We start from the raw sequence: 13,513 nt of genomic DNA on the forward strand, positions 1-13,513 counted from the left end.
ATTAACAACGCTGCCATCTTCCCTTTGTCTGCCATGGTTACAGTTTCATAGACTTATTGAGGCAGGAAGGGACCACTTAGAGCTCAGGAGACTCAACAATTGCGGTACCCTAGGCCGAGAACAGGGAGGATTATGGGGAACAATGCCAGTGGAATCGACGAAACAAGAAATGCCCAGCTGATCCCAGCAAATTTCATGTCAGATCCTTTCCATGTCATCTCAAGATGCATCTTTCTGGTGGACTTTTCTGTTTGGCTTTTGGGGCTGTTTGCGGTTGGGTTTGCTATTATTATTATTATTGTTACTGGTCCTATTTTTAGCACCATATCAGTTTATACTGAGACAGAATTAATCATCCTACTGAGAGTTGTTTGCACAGAATCTTGGGTGTTTGTTTTCCAATCAGCTGCAATCATGTAACCAGGAAAAAAAAAAATTATCTCCAATGGGCCCCACTTTCTCTCCTACGCCAGTTTAGTATAGGAGAATTCCTCCTGATCTGCACTGGTGCAAACAAGGGAAGAATGAAGCCCAGAATATTTCCAAGGCTCCTGGCAGCCCCTGGAAGATTAGAACATTACTGTGAGCCTCAAAGTATTTTGGAAAGTCAGTTTCAGCTGCAATTTTTCTCTTGGGAACCAAATGCTGAGTAACTCTCTTCCCACACCACGGCGATGGGTTGGTCTTTTCGTACAGCTGGTATGCAGTCTATTGACAATGGAAATTACTTTCTCTTGCCCCATGCCGGGGCAGGGGGGATAGGAGGAGGACTCCTGGGTGCTCACACATAAATATGCGCCACCTACGCTCAGGCAGCCCAGACGAAGGGTGAAAAACGTTTGCGACTTTCACGCAATGTGCAAATAGCAGGAGTATCATTTCCCCGCAGTTGGGATGAGGATCATCCGCTGGTGTAAGTCAGCATTGACTTCAACAGAGCTATGTGGATTTACCCCAGCCAGAGATCTGGCCCTTGGGACATAACTATGGGTAGCACGCTGGCATGTACCACACCCCTCTCTAGCGGCTAGTCAACTAGAGGATAACAACTTACTACTGCTGCCGGAGGAACCAGCGCCCATTGGGGCCATTGGTGGGGTTCAAATTCACAGGGCTTTTAGCTTTTGCTAAAGAAGGGCTTCCATTAGCCAGCGTACACAGAGTAGCTGCTAAAGGATGAGGAAGAGTCACAGTGCACCATGGCATGCCTCCTGAGGCCAAGTGGCAGCAGAACTGAAAGTCCTGCGTTCAGACCCTGCTGATAAGCCCCAGGGGTGTTGTTATTACATGGGCATTTCCCAGCTCTTCTTGCCTCTGGCTGGTCAGCCACTTCTGCTTATTTCCACTGGTGCTGTTGGATTTGGTTCAAGTGCAAACCGGGCTGCTGTGGGAACGGCCTCTTTTGTGGGGTGGGTTTATGGGGTCTATAATGGGGTTAAAAACCAATCCCTGGCTCTTATATCACATTGTTCATCCACAGAACAAAGGCAAATCAAAGCATCATTATCCCCGTGACAAACATAGTAAAACTGAGGCATGGAGCAGTGAAGTGACTTGCCCAACGTTGCCCCACGGCAGAGCCATGAACAGCACTCGGGTCTCCTGAGCTGTGGTCCAACGGGCTAGGGTCTCCCCTGCAGCAGTTCACGCAAAGCTGGAAAAAGCTGAATATAGGTATAATTATACTTAGTACTTCAGTGGCCCCTTTCTTCTGAGGATCATTAAGAGTATTTTTAACACAACTTCCTCCCAAGGTAGGTGAGTACCATTCGCCTCCTTTTATAGATGGGGAAACTGAGGCACGAAGAAGTGAATCAATGGCAGATGTGAACAGTTTCACACCTTTGGCAAGAGGCAGCATGGTCTAGCGGTTGGATAACAGGGCCAGGACTCCTGGATTCCATTCCTAATTCTGTCATTGTTATGCATGATAGTATTATACCAGCAGCCCAAGCAGAGATCAGGGTCCAGTGCTCCAGGTACTATATAAACAGAGACAGCCTCTGCCCCAAGGAACTTACAATCTAAATAGACAGGACAAAGGGCAGGAAGGGAAACAGAGGTGACTCTCTCAAGGTTATACAGCAGGTTAATGGGAGAGCTGGGAACAGAATCCAGGTCTCCCAGCCCATTGCCCTATCCACTAGCCCACACTGCCTTTCCCACACTTGTTGCGCTGACTTTGGGCTCATGTTCATTTCACCCTCTGGGTATCAGTTTTCCCTATCTCCAAAGTGGGCATGTTAATACTTCCGTACCACGCAGGGGTGTGGTGCCACTAGGACGGTTGTTGCGAAGCCATGTGAGACAGAAGCACTATATAGCATAAGGGCAAAGTCTATCACTCATCAAGATGTAAATCCTCCCAGTTGTTCCATGGTGCAAAAGGCATATCCCTGATCAGCAATGGCTGACCCCACCCCACAAGACTCGACAGAGAATTCAGGAGGGAGCAAGGCAGAGCCTGAGCCTGCAGCCTCCATCCTCTGTAGCACTGCACCTTTTCCAAGAGCCAGGACTATTCTTAATCCCGCTCCTGCAGGACCCGTGGGATCCTAGTCCAGCTGCAGGGCTCTGCACTAGTCCCATACAGGGCTCTCCCTTGCACGGTTACCTGCGCCAGTAGGAACAGTGTGTCAAATTCTCCCGGATCACGAGAGCTAGTCGACATTTTTTTCCTCCAGAAAACGTGCCCTTTTCAAACACACAAATGTTTTTGCAAAAATAAAAAATTCCTGCTTTTCAAAAATTACGGATTTTTTGGATAAAAAAAGAGACCAAAACTTGTTTTTGATTTTCAAAACCTGGCATGAAAATATTTCATTTTGTTTGTTATTGTTTTTCTCTCCTCCCCAATGTATTTCCATGGCAACATTTTAAAAAGCCCACTCGCTCCTCCATCTCCCTCCCCCCAGGGGCCTCTCCCTAGGGTTGGTGACTGGCCAAGAGTTCTATCTAGGAGCCAACACTGTGTATGCACTGGGCCAGGCCCCTGGAGATAAGAGGTGCAAAGGGGAACGGGGAATCAGTGCTCCGAGGCGGCATGCGTGCCGGATATACAAGGGGCAACAGCCATGGGGCGCCCCACTTGCGGCCCCGCTCGGGCACAGCTGGGGACACGTGCACACCAACCAGTGGGTCACGCTTGCAAGGTGGTGAAAGCAAAGCCATGGTCAAACGAGGGGCTGACCTGGGGCCATGCCAGGAGTGGGCCCTTGCAGGGAGCAGCAGCCCTGGGATCTGGGCATGCACCAGCCTTTGCCAGAAGGAGCCAGGCTGGGGGCATGCGGGATGCCAGGGGGCAGCTTGGTCAGCGGGGCTGAGGGGCTAATGTGTGGGAGGGGGCAGCCCTGGCTCTAGGGCCCCAAGTCAGCTGCTTGGCTGCTCCCAGCGGCTGCAAAAAGCCCAGCTGCCCCCCTCCCTCGCGGGGCGTCACGTGACCCCACCCCCAACACGCACGCGGACGGCGGATTATTTGCCCTCCCCAGCTGGTGGCGGAGGGACACCGTGTTTATTGCACGGCCTGGGCGGTGAAGCTGTCACCTAGGGAGAAAATGGAGTTTGATCAGAGGCGGGCCATGGGCGGGGGGGGGGGTGAATGCACCCTGGGGGGGGGGCTGAGGCTGAGGCTGCCCCCCCCTCCGGCTAGAGCATGCACCTGACTCTGGGCAGTGCTACTCCGCGACCCCGCACTGCGGGCTGGGCTGGGCTCTACGGCAAAGGGGCTCCCTCTCTCTCCCCCCCCCCCAAATTCTCCCACAGCCTCCATTGACGTCCCGCGTGCGTCACCGTCTCCAGCGCGACCAGACAGCACGTGGGGGAGAGAGATTTAAAGGGGCCGGCGCCTCCTCGGGCTGCGGGGCTGCTGCAGCCCCTTGGGGGGCGTCGCGGGTGCAAACTCAACTCAAGGGCAGCCAGGGAGCCTCCAGGGGGCTCGGATTGCATGAGGGGCTCGAGCCACCCGGGGTGCAACCCCGGGCCTGCAGCAGGCGCGGGGGGCACCCTCAGAGCCTGCAGCCCTGGATTGCCGCAGGGGCTGGAAGCAAACTCCAGGGGCTACTGCCTTAGGGCCTTGGATTGCACTTGGGGCTAGAGCCACCATGGAGCCTGCCGCCGTGGGTGGCAACCAGGGCTGGGGGTGAGCTGGGAGATCCCCGCGGGAAACCACAGGCCTCGAGTTTGTGGGCGCAAGGAAAGGCGCACACAGTGACGGGCGCAGTTTGCCCCCAGGCCAATACCTGGGCAGGTTCCATCCTTACAGCTGCTGCTTTCCCGCCAAATCCTGAACCGAAACCCCTTCCCTGCCAGGGAATCGTCATGGGCCAGACAAAGTGGTTTGCGTTGGAGCCACATGTGCAAACCGTTCGTCAGGGCCTTGAACCACGCTCCGCTCCACAGCGTTTCTCCAACCTTCCAGGCTGCAGCCCCAGGACACGCTGTAGCCAGGTCAACCCCCTGTGTCCCTCTCTTATTGACGTACCAAGCGCGGTGAACCAGCTAAACCTGATGGTTTCAATTGAGGTTTGCTTTGAGATCTGGGTCCCGATGAACCCAAAACCCTGAATGTCGTTTGGCTGAACTTCCCCACTCACTGAAATCATATGGCTTTAGTTTGCACGCGAGGGGAAGGGGCTGCAGTGTGGGGTGGAATGAGTTGTGTGTGGTCGCAGCCACGGAATGGTCTGAGCTGGGTGTGGGCATGGGGTGTATTGAGTTCTGCAGGCTCTTGGGGATGGGATGGAAGGAGTTGTGTGGGGTGTTGGGCAGAATAAGATATGTAGGACCTTGGGTAGAATGAGTTGTACCTCTCAGACTGTGAGGTACATGAATTTTGCAAGGTCACAGGTGTGTTCCTTTAGATCCATTTGCCGTTTTTTTTCTCCTGGGCATTTTGTTATAACCCTAAAAAGAAACTCGGTGAAGTTTCCCAATGACTCACCTGCAGCAAGGTTGGGGGCAGCTAAGGAAATTCCACCTCCCACCCCCCCCTTGTAAACTCTCCACTTCCTGTGTAAGCCAACAGTGCAGCCATGAGAGGTATTTTTGCTCCTTTCCCCTCTATTATTTGCAATAAATGTCTGGGGCGCTAGGTTCCTATAGTATCTGTGTGAGCACTTTCATCCCTGTGCCTAATCTTCTGCCTTGAAATAGGATCATGTGACCTCTCTACCTAATAATACTGTAACAAACTGGTGGATGGCATGAGTGTCGCTGCCTTCGACTGGATGGTATTGGAACACCATAGCTGTGTGTCACAAAGTTTATACAGCTAACAGAGATTCTCCCTTGGCTCAAGAAGGGCTTTTAAAGGCTGGAGGATCCAAGTTCTAGCCCTGATTTTATTGCGCAGTTCTCAGTAAAGTGACAGCTGGGAATCATGCAGCCGTTCCCCCAATACAAGGTGGGTGAGGTAATCTCTTTGACGAGACCAGATTCTGCTGGGGAGAGAGACAAGCTTTCGAGCTCTTCTTCAAGTATCTCTTAGGTATTTATAGGGCCTCCATTGCCACAGCATCTGAGCACCCCACCACCTGTACAATATTCATCTTCACAACTCCCCCTACGAGGGGACACCACTACTGTCCCCGTTTTCTAGCTGCGGCAGTGAGTCCGAGCGAGACCAGCCGGAGATCACACAGGAAGTCTGCGGTAGAGTAAGGCAATGAACCCACAGATCCCAGGTTCAATGCTAGAACCCTGACCACTAGCCTGACCTTCCTTTCTGTGGCATGAGTGGAAAAGGCCACAACACCCCTATAACAACTGTGCCAGCTGCAGGGTAGTGGAGAATTGCAGGGAAAGGGATCTAATTTGTTACATTATTATTTATTATTCAGTCCAGTTGATTGAATTTATTTTCCGATGGGGGAGAGGAGGAACCTTCCTTTTTAGTCAAGCTGAGTCAAGCTGCAGAATTTGGAGCTGGATTTCAAATACCCCTAGCGTTCAGATCCATTCATTTGGCCCACTGTCCCCTATAAATATAGCCCTGCGTGGATACAAAATTTGTATCCACATCCAATCCGCAAACATGGTCCACAGATATCCCTGGATGCGAATATCTGCAGATTTGCAGGGCTCTACCTATAAACATAAAAGACTTGGTCCCCAGCTGGTGTCAATGAGCATAGCACCTTTGAAGGCCGTGAAGCCAACTGTCCTCAGCTGAGGGCGCAGTGGCCCTACCTGCCAAAGTTGGATTTCAAATCCTCTTTGTAGAGCTGGCTGGAAAACAACATTTCCATTTTGCAAAAGCTTTCGAGGTTTTGGAACTTTTTGTCATTCCGCAGCGGCACAAAAAGAGACCTTTCCAAAAACGTTCATGAAAAAATACGAGAGACCATCTAACCAACGGGTATCCACTTGCTCCGTGCTTGGGACGCTCACCTGGGAGGTAGCAGACCCACGTTTAAGTCCCTGCGGTATCTGATTTGCAGCAGGGGCTTGATGCTGGTCTCCCACATCCCAGGTGACTCTCCTAAACACTACACCCTTAGCTCTTCCAGGGTGTTTCCGTCATGAGCAGAAAAGCCCATCCTGGACCTGAGAAACAGTTTGGACAAAATGGAATTTTTCAGTGCGAAAACGTGTTGTTGAAAATTTTCTGACAGTTGATTCACACTGAGGCTCCTTTACACAATCCTTGCCCCTTTATGCTGCCAGAGTGGTGTAAAGGGGCCTTAGGACTCATCATTTCCAAGGATCTGGACATAACACTACAGTCACTGGTACAATTGCCCCGGTGGCGGGACTAACCCTGCTGAACATCATCAAACCTGCTATGAGCACTGGTGGGAGTTTACCTCTGCCTGGGATAAAGTCAGTCGGAGCTAATCGCAGCTTTCCCTGGCTACCCTGGGGGTTTCCAGCTACCCCAGTGGCTGTAACTGGGGCAAATTCCCAGCACGCATGAGACCGTATGGAGAGATCCTTTCCCAATTCCCAGTGTTCTCACTTTATTGGCAAGGGAGGTGTATTGCAGCACCCTGGAGGACTGAGCCCAGCAGAGCCGCTTATCAGCTAACGCGGCTGTGAAAGCGTCTATCTCACAGAACAAAAATGCAAAGCGTCTGAGATTTCAAATTAGCCAGATCTCTCACTCTCATTCTAAAGCACAAAATGACACCCCGGCTTTCCCTTTTTTGGTGAGCTGTGTGGCTTTATCTTGGGCATGATTCTGAGCTCAGTGAGGCACTGATTCAGCAAGCTTCTGGCACCCCCGAGGAGATTTCCGTGGACTCCTTAAAGATACACCTTGCTGACCTCAATCAGAAGGAACTCCAAATAAGTTAATGGCATTCCACCAATCGATCAGACTCAGGCCCCAGGTTATGTGGCTAGAACACCTCAGTGGAAATCTACAAGATTTCCCCCATTCTCATCATGCAAAGAATACCAGCTGTATTCCATGGTAATGCTGCTGGGTTACTTTAAGAGCAACTTCTCCATGTAGATCAGGCTTTAATGATAGGACTCTGGCTTGACCTGCAAACTGTTACACCCGCGCAAAGTGAGTCTGCCATCAAAACATGACTGAGCACTGGCTGGTGTAAATCCACATGGTCCCACTGCCTTCAGCCGAGGAGCTGGCCTGGTAGCATTTTATACCTGCTTGACGACGGCATAAAGGTGCAGGGCAGTAGAGAATCAATCACTGGTGTTACTTCTCCAGACTGTTCCCCTTTAAAACAAAACATCTCCGAGGCATTTGCCGTTGCAGCCTGCAGCTGCTCGTTTGCTCTTGTGCAGCAACCTGCTGCCATCCCCTACGCGCCCTGTAATCCAAGTTTCCCTCCCGGCATCCTTCGCTTTAATGCCAAATGTTGGCCAGGAGCCACTGGGCTCCAGAGAACAAATTTTTCCCGATTATGTAATGTGCAGCTGAGCTGTGTTCCTCATGTTGCAAGGGGACGTGTTGGAAATAGGGCCAGGGAGGGGAACCCCAAGCCAGCTGATTATTGCAATGCAGGGAACAGCAATCACAATGATTGTTATCATAATGACTCTTCTCCCTCATCTTCCTTCCCCTCCATGTCCCCTCTCCCTCCACTTTTCTTTCCGTTTAGCTGATCCCCTCCTAACTAAACCCCTCCCCACCCCAAAAAAATTGCATGATGTTTCCCCTCCATTGTTCCCTCTGCTGGTGGATTCTACCCCTTTCCTCCTACCCTGGTCTGGTCTATTTTGATAGTAAGCTCTCCAAGGCAGAGACCATCTGTACAGCGCCTAGCATGAGGAGGAGAGGCCGTATGCAGGTTGAGCCTGGGAAATTTTAATTGTCTGACGTTAAGTGGAATTTAACACCAGGGCCATATTCTTGGTTGGTCCTTAGGCACTACTGTCATAATCACTAAATGAATGAGCAGTAATAGCCAACGTGCTCAGTGCTGCTGGGGCTCCCACAGAACCATCCTGGCGTTCGCTCCCCATCCCCTGGCTCGCGCTGCTTGTGGATTGGCCCTCCTTTCCCCACCCTGTGTGTGTCACGGCCAGTCAGGCCTCAGATTCTGCGTTCGGATACATGCGCGCGGACCCCCTTGGCCAGCCAAGATTCCCGCCCCCCTCCAAGACACACACACACACACCATACGCTTCAGTGGATTGCTCAGATTGCAGGATCGGGCTCTTAGACCATCAGCCCCTCGTAGCAAGGACTGTTATGGGAGGCAGTGTGACCCAGTGCCTGGAGCACCGGTGTGGGACTCACAAGTTCTGGGTTCTATTCCTGGCTCGGACATTCTCCCGCTGGGTGACTTTTGGCAAGTCTCCTGCTCTGTTGCCCGCGCATTGTGCAGTCGTTTACACCAGTACTGAGGGGGGGGTACAGCCTGATTCTTGGACCTGGTCTACACCTAAATCATAGCTCTACATCACCTCACAGCTGTGAAACATTTTGCATCCTGAGAACCATAGCTGTGATGACCTAAAACCCCGACTGTAGATGCATCTAGGCCCAGGGAACAATTCTTCTGCTGATCTTGCTACCACTTCTTGGAGAGGTGAATTAAATACAGCGACAGAAATACACCCTTCTGTTGATGCAGGAAGCGTCTACGCCACTGTGTCTACGCTCTAGCTGTGCCTCTGTAGTGTAGACGTGCCCTCGGTTACATCAGTGGAAATCAGGAGTAACTCTCATTGCCACCAATGGAGTCACACCCAGGCCCCATGAGAATCAGTATAATTTACACCCATTTACACTACCAGAGCATAGTTGTGAGACTAAACCCGTTGGTGCTCAGATCTTAGTGTTGTGGACCCTAGGGCTTTATACACCTTTCGTTCACCCTGGTGCAGCGCTCCGTAGTCAGTCGATTATTCTTACAAGACCACGCAAAAACCTCGGCAAAGAGCAAGGTCCTAGCCCACTAAGCAGTTATGCACAGGAAGGGCAACAGTCGCTGCCCTGAAGCGTTTACAGTCTAAATGGAGAAATCAGAATCGCCAGCCCCATTTTACAAATGGCGAGCTGAGCGATGACGGGACTCGGCCCCATGTCACTCACAGAGCCTGCAGCAAACTGAGGGACTGACCCCAGGTCTCCGGAGTTCTAGCCCTGTGCTTGAGGCCTGGTCTACACTGAAAAATGAGATCAACCTAGCCACGGTGCTCAGGGCTGTGGAAAATGCTGTGCCAGGAGTGCCCTAGTTAACTGCAACAACAGGAAAACTCCTCCCACATCGGCATAGGAAGCACTTACACTCGAGTGGCACTGCTGTAGTCACTGTAATGTAGACACAGCCTGAACCACAAACCAGCCTTCCTCCCTATGGAAGCTACACAGAGGAGAACTACCCAGAGGAGAGTTCACCTTAGAGGTGATATTCTTATTGGCTCGATAGCCGGACTGTATCGACGCGGTAGCACATTGAAGAGACACCATTGTCTGCGGGCCGGCTGTGACCTATGATTCGGACCTGAGGGTGCAGTTCCAGACTGTGCCATCACTCTGAGTTAGACCACATCACTTCCCACCTCTGTTTCCTCTCGCACCTCTTGTCTCGTTGCGTGGTGCATTGAAAAGTGTGTTAAAACAACATGCTATCACTTTAATTTCTAGTTTCCTGGGTCTGCTTGCAGGCTAAGGGGCTCTATCTGGAAACATGGGATCCATCTGAGGTAGTCTGCAAAGAGCCATGCTAGAGCAAGGTGGGGTGAGTGGTGCCAGGCTGCATTAGGGAGCAGCCTGTTTTGTTTCTCTCTGGTTTTTTGGGTCTTATGTGTTATCGTGCCGGATTCTACGCAATGAAGCTGTGTTGCATTACAGCTTTCCAGAAAGAGTTTTTATCTAACTTCTCCATGTGCATGCTGGGGACACAACAGCTTGCAAGCTCCCTGGGGCGGAGACCGCGTATGGATCTGCACAGGGCAGAACATTTGCAGATTTCTAGGGGCTATTGCAATACAAAGAAAGAATAAACAGCTTCACCTCCTCAGAGTGAAATTTTTCAGTTCCCATTTTGCCCAGTCATTTTGAAAGACATCCAGACCATCCATCGGCAGGAGTCTTTCATCTAATATGTGGCAAAATTGATATGCCCGTCCAATGCCCATTATTTGAATCATCAGGAGAGACTGGGGGTAGGACATTTTGTTCCCTAGAGCCCTGCTTTCCCCTTAAATTATCCTGCCACAGATTGTAGAACTCTGTGCTATTTTTAGTCCTGGCTTGTTTAATTATTGAGAAAGATTTTGAAGGATCTATTTAAGCTCAGGAGTTGATGACAGGCGCACCCATGCAATTCTTTTCCCACTGCACCACTTCTTTGTGGGAAGAGGCCAACATCCACCACAGATGCTTCACACGCTGTAGGGGAGGCAGTGTGGCCTAGTGATTGAGCACTAGGCTAGGACACAGACCTGGGTTCTGGGCCCAGCTGTGCCACTGGCCTGCTGGGTGACCTCGGGCAAGTCACATCCCCTCTTTGGGCCTCAGTTTCCCCATCTGTATAGTGCTAAGAGATCTGCTGATGAAAGAGCTATATAAGAGCTAGGGATTATTATTTAGAGTACAGCAGCACTCAGAGGCCCTAACCAAGATCAAGGCCCCATTAGGCCATACTCCCTTGCCACATGCTACCTCCAAGCTGGGGCCCGATCATGCAGACTCTGAAGTCAGTGAGTAACTTTTCTTTCAGTCGGATTCCTTGTACAAGACAGTATAGCCTAGTGGCTAAAACTCTGGCATGGGAATTAGGAAACCAGCGTTCTACTCCTGGTTCTGCCACTGACCCGCTGTGTGTCTCCCCCCCCCGTGCCTCAGTTTCCCCATCTGTACAATGGGGAGTCACAACATTGACCTCCTTTGCAAAGCGCTTTGAGGGCTAGGGAGGAAAAGCAGTGGAGGAACCATTTAAAGGGACACTGATAGCCCAGGAGACGGTGGGGTGGGGACTGGAGGGAATAAGTTGCATGTGGCACCAGGCAGCCAGGCTGATGCTGCCAGGACTGGCAACAGCTCTGTGAAGACTGCTGTAACCGCAGGGACTTGGATTCCCGCCCCTTCTTTGGGAGGTGAAAGCCCTCCGAGAGATTGATTGATGGACTGAACAGGGTGCCAGGAAATCGAGGCGAGTCTGCTAAGCAGTGACCGTTCCCCAAACTGAGCTGCTCCAGTCTGGTCGGAAGTGACCTGGGGGGAAACATAATTTGGGGTTGCCCAATAACTGGGCTGGACACTTTGATGAACCCCGAGGCCCTGGGTCCAGACTTGGGGGGAGGCCTGGCTCCCCCTATATTGCCCACTGCCCCTGCTCCTCTGTATTGACCAGACTCTGAAGGAACAATTGGAGCACTGTGGGGAGGGGGGGATTGAGGATGCAGCTGGGGTCCTCTCTGTGATGACTAGACTCGCAGAAAATGGAAGGCCATGAGCTGACCACTAGGCCAGCTGGTCATCAGACCTTCCTGCTGCAGCCAGATTCTGAACCCGTTTACACTAGTGTAAATCTGGAGTGCTTCCATTAGAGTCTGAGACCTGATGCTCAGTCATGCTCAGGCCTCTTTGTGCTGCTCCGGCAGTGTGAACAGGCCTGAGAATCTCCCCTGGACAGGGGCCTGGCCAGTGTGGAGATAGTATAAGGGCTCTGCACCCATCATGCCCCCAGCTGCTGATATATGGGGCAGATTGAGGGGCATGGCAGGAGCACACTGTACTGTGAGTATTCTTTGCTTCCCATGGGGAGCAGAGTGTAAGTGAAAGCAACCCTGGGGCTGCTCTAGCTTAAACTGTAGCTGGGAAGGTCTCAAAATAAAGGTGGCATTAAGCCATCTTATCACCCAGATCAGACCCCTGGAGTGACTCCAATTTAACACCACTATAACCAGGATTAGAATGTGGTTCCACATCTGTATTTGCTCTGTAAGGTCCCATCCACACCTATGGTGCCCTATAGAAATATTAAATATGACAACTCTATTCTGCTTGTGCTTGAAAATACAGAACCAGGTTCTGAGTTGCTGTCAATCAGCGCAGCTCCACACCTAACCTGATTTATGCCAGCGGATCACCTGGCTCACTGCTCAGGAGTTTTTAACTCCAATAATTGGTCCGTCCTGCTTTTCTTGCTGAAAAGTGACCTTATTTTCAGCTCATTGAGTGGCATCTCAACGACAGGAGGTTTTTAAAATCAGTTCCTTTCATGTTTCTACACACACACACAAACACACCATTTGCAGCCCAGCGTGGCCTTTGTTTTAGATTAAAGGGACGCTGTCAAACATAAATCTAGTCAGGTTAAAAAAAAACAAATGAATTACAAGCAACCTACTTAGCTGATGCAAATCAGCATCGCTTTATTGACTTCAATAGAGTGACACTGATTTACACCAGCGGGGGATCTGGCCCTGTGTATATTTTCAGGAACTACACCTGCCCCGAGCCAATTTTTTTGTGGATTTACAATTGCAAATGTCCTCTTTCAGTCTTTGTGTCTCTCTGCCCCATGGCTGTGTGAGACCACACCAACAGCCCTGGAAACTGACTGTGTGGGGGAAAAGAGTAAAACTGACAACACACAAGTGCAGTCAAACATCCAAGTCAAGACGCTGACTGGGCTGCATTTCAGCCCCTTTTCTCTGCTGGGGCCCCCAAAAAGACCCCTCCCTGGAACAGGGGAGAGGAGGGTTACAATCCAACATCACTCACCCACTGAAGGAGCAAGAGTCAGACGTGGAAGGGGACAGGGCCAGATTGCTCCACGCAACAGTTAAATTGGGCTGCTGGACAGCTCCTTAGGGAGCCGTTGCAAGCACCAAACGTCAGAGCAGCCCTGGGACTGCTCTAATTTACACCGGGGGGTGGGGCCAAACAGGGGCCTCCTCAACCCAGGCAGACCCAGATTTTGGGAAGTGCAATGGCGATGGAAAGCCACCTTTGCCCAGTGGGCTCTCTATCTGGAGATGGACCCCTTGATCAGCGTCTGGATCCAGGTCTCTAGGGCACACCTCCCCTCTTCCTTACCTATGTAAAACAACAGGCCGCTCAGTGACTACCGGGCAAGGATGAGTCTAG

This window comes from Lepidochelys olivacea (genome assembly GCF_965140295.1).
Source record: "Lepidochelys olivacea isolate rLepOli2 genome assembly, chromosome: 24".
Taxonomy (NCBI): Eukaryota; Metazoa; Chordata; order Testudines; family Cheloniidae; genus Lepidochelys; species Lepidochelys olivacea.